Source organism: Triticum urartu, chromosome 6A, assembly GCF_056163025.1.
Source record: "Triticum urartu cultivar PI428250 chromosome 6A, HENAU_Tu73, whole genome shotgun sequence".
In the NCBI taxonomy this organism is placed as follows: domain Eukaryota; kingdom Viridiplantae; phylum Streptophyta; class Magnoliopsida; order Poales; family Poaceae; genus Triticum; species Triticum urartu.
In genome coordinates this window covers 122,601,114-122,613,882 of record NC_141878.1, presented here as the reverse complement: position 1 = coordinate 122,613,882, position 12,769 = coordinate 122,601,114, and positions in this window count along the sequence as shown.

The following is a 12,769-nucleotide window of genomic DNA, read 5'->3' as shown; positions in this document are numbered from 1 at the left end:
TCATGAACAAGGAAATATAATAATCATTTTATTATTGCCTCTAGGGCATATTTCCAACACACCTTGGTTCAAAAAAGTTGAAGGAGTTTACCGAGCTTAATGCCGGAAATGCCCTCTATGGAGCCAGCCACTGGTGCCCGAGCTTTATGCCGGACTGCTTCCGAGGTGGTGCACCACCCCAACTGTGGGCCGATTTTTGTCAATATTTTTGATTGGTGCAATTTATTCTCTGCCGAGATATATAGCCAGTAGCCCTCAAAGTGTGTACCGGTCTAAAACCCGAGATGCACCTGAAGGATGACATAAGACCGCTGGTCCCAGTAGCCGCTGAGACTTAGGTTGATTTGCAAAATCGGCTTGAGGATCAACTCCCATCTCGGCAGAATACTACGGGACACAAAAAGCAGTGTGCAAAGTCCTCGAGACTTAGGTTGGGTGCGGCCGACCAACCTGAGGATTATAATCTCCTTGAAAACTATATTGCACTTAAATTTTCTGCACTGGATTGCCAATGCAGTAGCCCCCGAGACACTGGTCGGGTGGCAACACCAGATCAGGGGATCGATGTGCCCCTTTAATATTAGTAAATGATAAGCCCGAAGCCCAGTAGCCCCCAAGCCTTAATGCGGGCACGGGTGGCCAAATTAAGGATCGATATCTAGAGTAAAATCACAAATTATGTGTAATGATTCTATGTGTCCAAGTACTTTACATCATTAATGCTCGGATCCGCATTGTATAAAATGTTGTTGACCGACCATCGGCTTCCACCTCCTCGGCCAGTAGCCGAGGAGTGTTTGTCCTACTTTATAAAGTCGTTATAAGGGCAAAGATTTATGGAAAACAAGGCAATTCGGCCATACGGTTTTATAAACAAAGGTACGCAGAGAGATATCAAACATCTTCCAAAGAAAATAATCCCGCTATCGGTTCCTTTCTTTGGGTTGTCATGCTGATCATGATCATGAAACCTCACCTCCAATCAATCTGGGAGGAAAATATTGAGGATTTAGTTTGGGGAAAGTTCCCTAACTCTATGGTATTAATGAACCAAAATTTTCACTTCTGTCGTTGCCGACCAATGTGATCCTTTAAGATTGCTAGCTTTCGGCTTCACCCAGTCTGAGGTACTAACTCGGATGACCCGGTAGTAACAATCACAGAGGTGCTCCCATTACCGCCTAGCCGAACAATCGGGAACGTAGGGGTAAGCACAGGGGCCAGGCAACGCAGCTTGGCAAAAATCTTAAGTCAAATTGATGCATATTTATGGCTTCATAACGATGATTACGGAAGGCAGCCCTTGTATACAAATGATGATGCTATGTTTATTTTGACTCTGTTGCGACCGTTTATCAGTTGAAAGTGTCCCATCGCCGGCTTCTACCCCTTTGTAGATACTACGCAGGGTGTCTTCGCAATAACAAGACAACCCTTAGCCAACGTCTCGGTGCCCGAAGGCGGTTGTGTTAGCGGAAACGAGGCAATCAGATATGCGGGCTTTATAATTTTCACTTGGTCATAGGAGCTTTAAACTGGGGAAGCTGGCTATGAGCCCCCGGTTAGTGTTCGACGACATCCGAGGTCAAGCCGTAAACACTTCGGCAATGTTATGAACGGCCCGTCATTTAACACAGCCATCGGATCGCTGACCAGTTTACGCTTATTGTGATAGTCAGTTTTTGGCTTTCTCCACTGAGGAGCTTAACCATGTGAGCTAGAAACACAATCGCAGTGGTTCTCCCTTTGCACACCTAGCCGAACAAAGCAGGACGTAGGAGGCAAGCGCAGGAGCCGGGCAACCCAACTATTGACCCAAGACACAATTCGAAACCGATGCATACTTACCAATATCCGAGAATGTTTTTGCCGAATCTCTAAAGGTGTTCGGCGTTGCACTGCAAGACTTGTGCTGAAAACACACAAATAGTTAAGTGCCACAAGCTTGGAAAACCAAAAAACGTCAGTAAAAACTTGACATCCGAACAAGATCAAGTGTTCGGTGCCAATCCGAAAATTGGAAAAAACAAAAAAAATTGTGCTTCTGGCGTGCTTTAACATGACACACCCGATCTCAACATTTCAAGCGGGCCAGCCTACGACTTTGAGCTCCTTATCCCAAAGGCGGAGTACTTCTTCGAGGCCAGTTTAGCGAACTAAACTCGAGCGGCTTTTTAGAGAGAAGACAGGCTATCCGGCTATTGACCATACACTCGAGTAGAAAAAGGAGCGGTAGAAAAAGACTTTGAAACGACCAAGAAGAAAACACATTTACTATAAAACAGCTCATATAAATTTTAAGAGCCCCCAAGTGACTTGGGTAAAAGAATTTTATGTATAATGATTGTATGTACCGATGTACTTATATCATATATGTGTTCACCCGAACTTTAAAAGCGTCTTAACCGACCGTCGGCTTCTCCCTCTTCGGTCAAGGACCGAAAAGTGTCATGTACTCCACCTGTCGAAAGTATCGATGGTGTTTCCGATAACCAGGCAATCAGGCCATAAGGCTGTAACAGACAAAGCGCGCTCAGGGAACTTATGCTATATTACTGACGAAGTGTAAGAAGCATCTTCGAAGAAAATAGTACCTCCACCGATACCTTTCTTCGGTTGCTCATTGTTACTATGAGACTTGTGCAATAGATTTTTTGTACTCAGGAGTTCCGTTGTGTGCCGACCATTATTGAAAACAATAAGAGTGCTAGCTTTCGGCTTCACCCAGTCTGAGGTACTAACTCGGATGACCCGGTAGTAACAATCGCAGAGGTGCTCCCTTTACCGCCTAGCCGAACAATCGGGAACATAGGGGTAAGCACAGGAGCCAGGCAACCCAGTTTGCGAAACACTTAAGTCAACATGGTGCATATTGTGGCGTAATACACGAACAAGGAACGAAGCCGTACAAGTATAATCATATGCAATAGGAAAGGTTTCGCAAAGGAAGCCCCCAAGTAAACGGGGTATTTGAATTTGCTTGCAACAAACAAGGTTTTGACAAAGAAAGTTTTTCGCAAATGACTTTTTGTCAAAAAAGCATAATGCTTGGTCAAACCGAACCAAATTTAAAACTAAAGGTTTTTAAGCATGGAAGCGACTTAGCTGGTTAATGTGCTCGGTGTCGATGCACGACCCGAGCTTATGACGGGACAAGGTCCCAGCCCCCAAGCCGGTCCCGAGGTGGAGGAGCGAAGAGCTCGGCACTCCAAAGTGGCGACATAGCACGACCAATGCAGGCCGGCAGTGTGACGCCGAAGTCCTCGGCGTGTCTTAATGAAGTAATGACGAAGCCCTCGGTCCAGCCGAGGTGACGTGGTACGTTGGTACGCCGAGGTGACAGCGTTGCCCAACCCGGATCCTTTACCTATGCACAGAAAATAGTGCAAGCCGGAGATAATAGGAATAAAAAAATTGTTGCATAATTAATAATTTACGCAAAGTGAGTAATAAAAGAAATATGGCCCGTGTGCCGAACACTCGATGAGGTAGAGCTCTCTTAGCGATGCCGAAGTCCCCGAGGCAACCGAACATGTCGGTATGTCGATTCGACCAACAAGGTGATCACGCGAGCCGATTGAGACAACGACGTCGGCTTGCCAAAGTGACTGCATGCAGTCGAAGTCGATCACCTACACACATAAAATAGTGCGGTCCAAAAAGGATAATTGCTTTTCGCAAAAATAATTTATTGAAAGAGATGTGGCATGGCGCCGAAGTCATGTCGATGCAGGGCGTCGGCGTGACGCGGTGAAGGCGTGGCCAAGCCTGAATTCATAGGCCGGTCTGAGTTCCGGATGCGGCATTCGCCGAACTGTATAAGGAAACTGACCGAACCACCACGCAACCGTTGTTAATGCGGCCATCATTTGATAGACCTGTGTGCAAATGATGAAACAAACCAGAGTAATAATTCCTTGGGAAAAATAAACCCAAGCAAGAAAAAAATATTAGGATTAATAGCACCTGGTTTATCTGTTGTAGCAATCTGAAGAAAGGTTAATCCCAAAATTGGGACTCGATCCACACACCCATTGCCTGATGGGCGATAAAGCGATGGCATGTCGGTGCTGGCAAAGGTGGGTTCGCCGAGGCAAAGCCCCCGGTATAGCTAACGTGATGAAGATGGTCGGCTGGTGACGCCGAAGTCTCCGGAGTAGGTTGAAGAAGGGATGGCGAAGCCCCCGGTCTAGCCGAGGTGATAGGAGCAGGTCGGTAAGGAGACGTTGCAGCTGCCATGTCAGCCGAGGTGTTGAATGTTGGGGAACGTAGTAATTTCAAAAAAAATTCCTACGCACACGCAAGATCATGGTGATGCATAGCAACGAGAGGGGAGAGTGTTGTCTTCGTACCCTCATAGACCGGCAATGGAAGCGTTGACACAACGTAGAGGAAGTAGTCGTACGTCTTCCCGATCCGACCGATCCAAGTATTGAACGTACGACACCTCCGAGTTCTGCACACGTTCAACTCGGTGACGTCCCTCGAGCTCCGATCTAGCAAAGTGTTGAGGGAGAGTTTCATCAGCACGACGGCGTGATGACGGTGATGATGTTCTACCGACGCAGGGCTTCGCCTAAGAACCGCTACGATATGACCGAGGTGGAATATGGTGGAAGGGGGCACCGCACACGGCTAAGGAACGATCACGAAGATCAACTTGTGTGTCATGGGGTGCCCCCTTGCCCCCGTATATAAAGGAGGGAGAGGGGGAGGTGCAGCCGGCCCAAGGGGTGCGCCTGGAGGAGTCCTACTCCCACCGGGAGTAGGACTCCCCCCTCTTGCCTTGTTGGAAAAGGAAGGGGGAAGGGAGAAAGAGGAAAGGGGGGCGCCGCCCCCCCTCCCTTCCTTGACCTATTCGAACTAGGGGGGAGGGGGCGCGCGGCCTGCCCTGGACGGCCCTCCTCTTCTCCTTAGGGCCCATGTAGGCCCAATAACCCCTCGGGGGGTTCCGGTAACCCCCCGGTACTCCGGTAAAATCCCGATTTCACCCGGAACGTTTCCGATATCCAAATATAGGCTTCCAATATATCAATCTTTATGTCTCGACCATTTCGAGACTCCTCGTCATGTCCGTGATCACATCCGGGACACCGAACAGCCTTCGGTACATCAAAACACAAAAACCCTAATTACGATCGTCACCGAACTTTAAGCGTGCGGACCCTACGGGTTCGAGAACTATGTAGACATGACCGAGACACGTCTCCGATCAATAACCAATAGCAGAACCTGGATGCTCATATTGGCTCCTACATATTCTACGAAGATCTTTATCGGTCAGACCGCATAACAATATACGTTGTTCCCTTTGTCATCGGTATGTTACTTGCCCGAGATTCGATCGTCGGTATCTCAATACCTAGTTCAATCTCGTTATCGGCAAGTCTCTTTACTCGTTTCATAATACATCATCCCGCAACTAACTTATTTAGTTGCAATGCTTGCAAGGCTTGAGTGATGTGCATTACCGACAGGGCCCAGAGATACCTCTCCGACAATTGGAGTGACAAATAACTAATCTCGAAATACGCCAACCCAACAAATACCTTCGGAGACACCTGTAGAGCACCTTTATAATCAACCAGTTACGTTGTGATGTTTGGTAGCACACAAAGTGTTCCTCCGGTAAACGGGAGTTACATAATCTCATAGTCATAGAACATATATAAGTTATGAAGAAAGCAATAGCAACAAACTAAACGATCAAGTGCTAAGCTAATGGAATGGGTCAAGTCAATCTCATCATTCTCCTAATGATGTGATCCCGTTAACCAAATAACAACTCATGTCTATGGTTAGGAAACATAACCATCTTTGATCAACGAGCTAGTCAAGTAGAGGCATACTAGTGACACTCTGTTTGTCTATGTATTCACACATGTATTATGTTTCCGGTTAATACAATTCTAGCATGAATAATAAACATTTATCATGATACAAGGAAATAAATAATAACTTTATTATTGCATCTAGGGCATATTTCCTTCAGTCTCCCACTTGCACTAGAGTCAATAATCTCGATTACACAGTAATGATTCTAACACCCATGGAGCCTTGGTGCTGATCATGTTTTGCTCGTGGAAGAGGCTTAGTCAGCGGGTCTGCAACGTTCAGATCCGTATGTATCTTGCCAATTTCTATGTCTCCCACTTGGACTAAATCCCGAATGGAATTGAAGCGTCTCTTGATGTGCTTGGTTCTCTTGTGAAATCTGGATTCCTTTGCCAAGGCAATTGCACCAGTATTGTCACAAAAGATTTTCATTGGACCCGATGCACTAGGTATGACACCTAGATCGGATATGAACTCCTTCATCCAGACTCCTTCATTTGCTGCTTCCAAAGCAACTATGTACTCCGCTTCACATGTAGATCCTGCCACGACGCTTTGTTTAGAACTGCACCAACTGACAGCTCCACCGTTTAATGTAAACACGTGTCCGGTTTGCGATTTAGAATCGTCCGGATCAGTGTCAAAGCTTGCATCAACGTAACCATTTACGATGAGCTCTTTGTCACCTCCATATACGAGAAACATATCCTTAGTTCTTTCAGGTACTTCAGGATGTTCTTGACCGCTGTCCAGTGATCCACTCCTGGATTACTTTGATACCTCCCTGCTAGAGTTATAGCAAGGCACACATCAGGTCTGGTACACAGCATTGCATACATAATAGAGCCTATGGCTGAAGCATAGGGAACATCTTTCATTTTCTCTCTATCTTCTGCGGTGGTCGGACATTGAGTCTTACTCAACTTCACACCTTGTAACACAGGCAAGAACCCTTTCTATGCTTGATCCATTTTGAACTTCTTCAAAACTTTGTCAAGGTATGTGCTTTGTGAAAGTCCAATTAAGCGTCTTGATCTATCTCTATAGATCTTAATGCCCAATATGTAAGCAGCTTCACCGAGGTCTTTTATTGAAAAACTCTTATTCAAGTATCCCTTTATGCTATCCAGAAATCTATATTATTTCCAATCAATAATATGTCATCCACATATAATATCAGAAATGCTACAGAGCTCCCACTCACTTTCTTGTAAATACAGGCTTTTCCAAAAGTCTGTATAAAACCAAATGCTTTGATCACACTATCAAAGCGTTTATTCCAACTCCGAGAGGCTTGCACCAGTCCATAAATGGATCGCTGGAGCTTGCACACTTTGTTACCTCCCTTTGGATCGACAAAACCTTCTGGTTGCATCATATACAACTCTTCTTCCAGAAATCCATTCAGGAATGCAGTTTTGACATCCATTTGCCAAATTTCATAATCATAAAATGCGGCAATTGCTAACATGATTCGGACAGACTTAAGCATCGCTATGAGTGAGAAGGTCTCATCGTAGTCAATCCCTTGAACTTGTCAAAAACCTTTCGCAACAAGTCGAGCTTTGTAGACAATAACATTACCGTCAGCGTCAGTCTTCTTCTTAAAGATCCATTTATTCTCAATTGCTTGCCGATCAACGAGCAAGCCAACCAAAGTCCACACTTTGTTCTCATACATGGATCCCATCTTGGATTTCATGGCTTCTAGCCATTTTGCGGAATCTGGGCTCACCATCGCTTCTTCATAGTTTGTAGGTTCATCATGATCTAGTAGCATGACTTCCAGAACAGGATTACCGTACCACTCTGGTGCGGATCTTACTCTAGTTGATCTACGAGGTTCGATAGTAACTTGATCTGAAGTTTCATGATCATTATCATTAGCTTCCTCACTAATTGGTGTAGGTGTCACAGAAATCGGTTTTTGTGATGTACTACTTTCCAATAAGGGAGCAGGTACAGTTACCTCATCAAGTTCTACTTTTCTCCCTGCCGGGGCCGCTGATCCACGGGCACCTATGGGACCGGGGTCCCTTTTGGTTCGGCGGGGGGCGGAGGTCGCGCAAAGAGCAGATCGAGGCGAAGCACACGGGCGATTTACCCAGGTTCAGGCCGCACGGATGCGTAAAACCCTACTCCTGCTTTGTGGATTGTATTGCTTTCTAGCTCGGGAGCGAGGTCGAGCGTGAGTGTGTGGAATTGCTGAACCCCGAGCGAGAGTGTTCGAAGTGTCTAACCCCCCTCTCAGTTGCCCCGGGCCTCCTTTTATATGCTCAAGGGGTTACCGACATAGGGCAACGGAGGGCAAAAGTGGAAGAGTGGTGGTAGGCACAGCTAGGTGCTGTAGTAGGCACAGCTAGCTGCTACAGTGTTATCATACCTAACCCTGACGGCAGGGGACAAGAGCATTAAATGCCCGTCTGTGTCGCCTAAACAGTGCCGAAAGGGGCTTGCTAGAGAAGCCACCGTTAGCCACGGTGGTTGTCTTGCCAGCGCCTGCTTGCCACCTCGCACCTCAGCTGCGCAGCCTTCCGCCACGTGTGCTTGGGAGGGCCCCAGAGCGACGCGTGGGTGGATGTGCTGGAGCGCGGGCATGAAGTGGGGGCTTCCCGCGGCAAGCTCTTTGCCGCGGTCGTCGCCTTGTCGTGTAGGTCCGGGAGCTTGTCGCTCACCGGGCCTTGCCGGGGCGCGTGGGGTGCCGCGGCAAGTTTCCTTCGTACGCCTTGGTTGGCCTTCCCGGCAAGCGCCTCTTGCCGGGGCCTTGGGACGCTTCTGATAGCCTTCCCGGCAAGCTCCTCTTGCCGGGGTCTTGTCTTGAGTACTTTGTTCTTGAATGGTTTTCAAGGGGACCACGGAGGATCTTGGCGGTCGCCCGGCAAGCCTTGCCGCGGGATGCTGCGACTGCCCGTGCACAAGTTCGGGGTACTAAGGGTACCCCTACTTTAGTACACCGACACTCCCACTCACTTCTTTCGAGAGAAACTCCTTGTCTAGAAAAACTCTGAATTTAGCAACAAAAGTCTTGCCTTCGGATCTGTGATAGAAGGTGTACCCAACAATCTCCTTTGGGTATCCTATGAAGACACATTTCTCCGATTTGGGTTCGAGCTTATCAGGTTGAAGCTTTTTCACATAAGCATCGCAGCCCCAAACTTTCAGAAACGACAACTTTGGTTTCTTGCCAAACCACTGTACATAAGGCGTCGTCTCAACGGATTTCGATGGTCTCCTATTTAACGTGAATGCAGCCGTCTCTAAAGCATAACCCGAAAACGATAGCGGTAAATCAGTAAGAGACATCATATATCGCATCATATCTAATAAAGTATGATTACGACTTTCGGACACACCATTACGCTGTGGTGTTCCGGGTGGCGTGAGTTGCGAAACTATTTCGCATTGTTTCAAATGTAGACCAAACTCGTAACTCAAATATTCTCCTCCACGATCAGATCGTAGAAACTTTATTTTCTTGTTACGATGATTTTCAACTTCACTCTGAAATTCTTTGAACTTTTCAAATGTTTTAAACTTATGTTTCATTAAGTAGATATACCCATATCTGCTTAAATCATCTGTGAAGGTGAGAAAATAACGATATCCGCCACGAGCCTCAACATTCATTGGACCACATACATCTGTATGTATGATTTCCAACAAATTTGTTGCTCTTTCCATAGTACCGGAGAATGGTGTTTTAGTCATCTTACCCATGAGGCACAGTTTGCAAGTACCAAGTGATTCATAATCAAGTGGTTCCAAAAGTCCATCAGTTTTGAGTTTCTTCATGCGCTTTACACCGATATGACCTAAACGGCAGTGCCACAAATATGTTGCACTATCATTATCAACTCTGCATCTTTTGATTTCAACATTATGAATATGTGTATCACTACTATCGAGATTCATCAAAAATAGACCACTCTTCAAGGGTGCATGACCATAAAAGATATTACTCATATACATAGAACAACCATTATTCTCTGATTTAAATGAATAACCATCTCGCATCAAACAAGATCCAGATATAATGTTCATGCTCAACGCTGGCACCAAATAACAATTATTTAGGTCTAATACTAATCCCGAAGGTAGATGTAGAGGTAGCCTTCTGCCACGTGTGCTTGGGAGGGCCCCAGAGCGACGCGTGGGTGGATGTGCTGGAGCGCGGGCACGAAGTGGGGGCTTCCCGCGGCAAGCTCTTTGCCGCGGTCGTCGCCTTGTCGTGTAGGTCCGGGAGCTTGTCGCTCACCGGGCCTTGCCGGGGCGCGTGGGGTGCCGCGACAAGTTTCCTTGGTACGCCTTGGTTGGCCTTCCCGGCAAGCGCCTCTTGCCGGGGCCTTGGGACGCTTCTGATAGCCTTCCCGGCAAGCTCCTCTTGTCGGGGTCTTGTCTTGAGTACTTTGTTCTTGAATGGTTTTCAAGGGGACCACGGAGGATCTTGGCGGTCGCCCGGCAAGCCTTGCCGCGGGATGCTGCGACTGCCCGTGCACAAGTTCGGGGTACTAAGGGTACCCCTACTTTAGTACACCGACAGGAGCCCCCGGGCCTGGGCCAGACACGGTGCCGAGCGCTGTTTTGCCAGGCCCAAAACAGTGCACGGGCGCGCGCGTCCTGGGTCACGCCGTATATCTCTCCGTTTCCCCCGCGCACGCCTCGAACGGCATGCGTCAAACGCGGAGCCGTGGGTGACGCGGGCGGCGTGCGCGGGGTTAAGCCCCGCGAGCATGCGTCAGGCCATGATGAAGGGGATGGCCCACGCCCTCCTCTCTAAACGGAGGTAGGCGTGGGGGCGTGGTGCATTTACTGGACGGGGCCGGTGCACGGTTTCCGAGGCGCCCACTCCCCGAGATCACGGGGTAGGGCGAGGCCGCCTCATCCGTCGCCTCGGTTCTGCACCTTCGCCACGCGGCTCCCATGCGCTTGGGGTCGCGGACGGTGGAGGTGGGAATCTGGGCCGTTGCGAGCAGAGGTAGCGGGTCGGCCCGCCTCCCTGCTCTTCCCGTGCCTTGATTCGCTGAGCGGGGCGGCCGGGCTCCCACTTCGCTCCTTTATAAGGAGCGGGAAGGGAGCACCGGAGCCCGCACCTTCTCATCTCCTCCTTTCTTCAGCTTCGGCTCCCTTTTTCTCTCATTCGCCATGGAGAAAGGGAACCCTGGGCCTTCATCGGTGGAGGCGAGGGTCGCCGCCAGACAGCGCACCCTTCCCTCTTCCGCGCTCGTGGTGGCAGAGCCAGCCATAAGGGGAAGAGGGAGGGGGCGAGGTCGTGGACGAGGTCGAGGACGAGGTCGGGGCGCTCGGGGAGGAGGCGGACGGGGCGGCGCGCCAGCTTCGCCTCCGCCGGCGACTCCTCCCCCCGCGGCGGTCCATATAGGGGACAACCCTTGCGAGTTCTTCGTCAAGCTGCGCCGGGCGCCTCATCGCCGCCTCCGGCTTCCAGCTCCGTTCGCGAGCGTGATGGAGTTGGACCCGCCCGAGACGCTGAGACTGCACATGAGGGGCTGTGGGATCAGCGGCACGCGAGTCCGCGTTGTGTTCCCAGCCCCTGGTGTGATGTATCTTGACCGAGGGTGGAAGACGTTCGCCCGCATCCACAGCCTGATGGAGGGGTTCACCCTCCATTTTAAGCTGGTGGAGGGCGATCTCCTCTCCGTCAAGGTCTTCGGGTGCTTCGGCACCCGGGCGAAGTGCTGCGTGGACAGCTCCTCCGATAGCGAAGGCTCCTCCTCGAGCGAGAGTGACGAGGAGGGGAGCGGCAGTGATGGTGAGGGTGGCGGGCGGCAGGATGGCGGCTCTGACTAGGTGTCGGGCGCCGTCTCGTGCGGCACTGGCGACCCCGTCATCCACGCCGCCGGCTTCTTGAACTCCCTGGGGGCGTCTCCTTGGGTGGCTGGCGTAGGGAGGCCGCGGAAGGGGAAGAGGGCTGGCGACAAGGCCGTCAGGTCGGAGTACAAGGGCGTGGTGCCCTCGACAGCATGCTGACGTCCTGCCGCCCCTCCTTCGCACCCTTCTCCCGGCGTCGCCATCACCGTCCGGTCCCCGGGATGTTCTCTTGGTGTCTTCTGGCACCTGTAGCTCGCCTTGGCGCCCCTTTCCCCTTTTCGACTCCTTGACCTACCTCCTGAAGAGAGGGACAGGAAGGGATTACGGGCACCTTATCTTTTTAATTGTAAGCCTTCGGGCCTTAGCTGTATCTAAAACTTGTAATCCTCTCTTTCATGTTTTTCATCCTCTATGGACTGTACCTGTATGGGATGTTTTTTAATGAAAAAGGGATGCTTGCCGGGGTATTTGTCTCGCGGGTTGAACCCACGCCAAGGAGCAAATCCTTGGTGTCTCTCGGACAGACATTCCATTTCCCGGCAACAGGCCCTGCCGCCTTCCCACGTCGCTCGACCTTTCTCATGCCTTTGACGGAGACGGGAACGAGGTGGGTGCGGCCCTCCCGTTTCATCCCTTTGCTGCCGCGACTACGCTCGAACTTGGCCCCGGGAACGCGCTCCAGGGCTTAGAGTTGAGGGAGCACGGCAGTTTTCTGGAAGAAACGCAGTTTCGCTTTCCCAGTCCATAAGAGGATGCATGAAGAGGGACGAAAGACTTATCTGATATCGCAGCCCCCGGCAATTCTGGCTTGCCGAGGATGAAACTTGGCACCTGCAGCCCCCAGCGACACTGGCTCGCCGGGGCCTAGGTGCTGGCGCGCCCTTCTTCTCCTTTTCGTCCTTCAAGCAGTCTGGCCAGGATATGCGAGCCCTGCGAACGAAAGAAGAGCAGAAGGACAGACACTCGACCTCTAAGTTAGGGGTTAGCCGCTGTTAGGGACTATCAACCCTAACCAAGGACGAGACTCAACCTAGCATGCATGCTATAACCCTGGGGTATGCCGGCGCTTCAATCTCTGGTGCTCAGGGTCTGCGCCTGGCTCTGTACA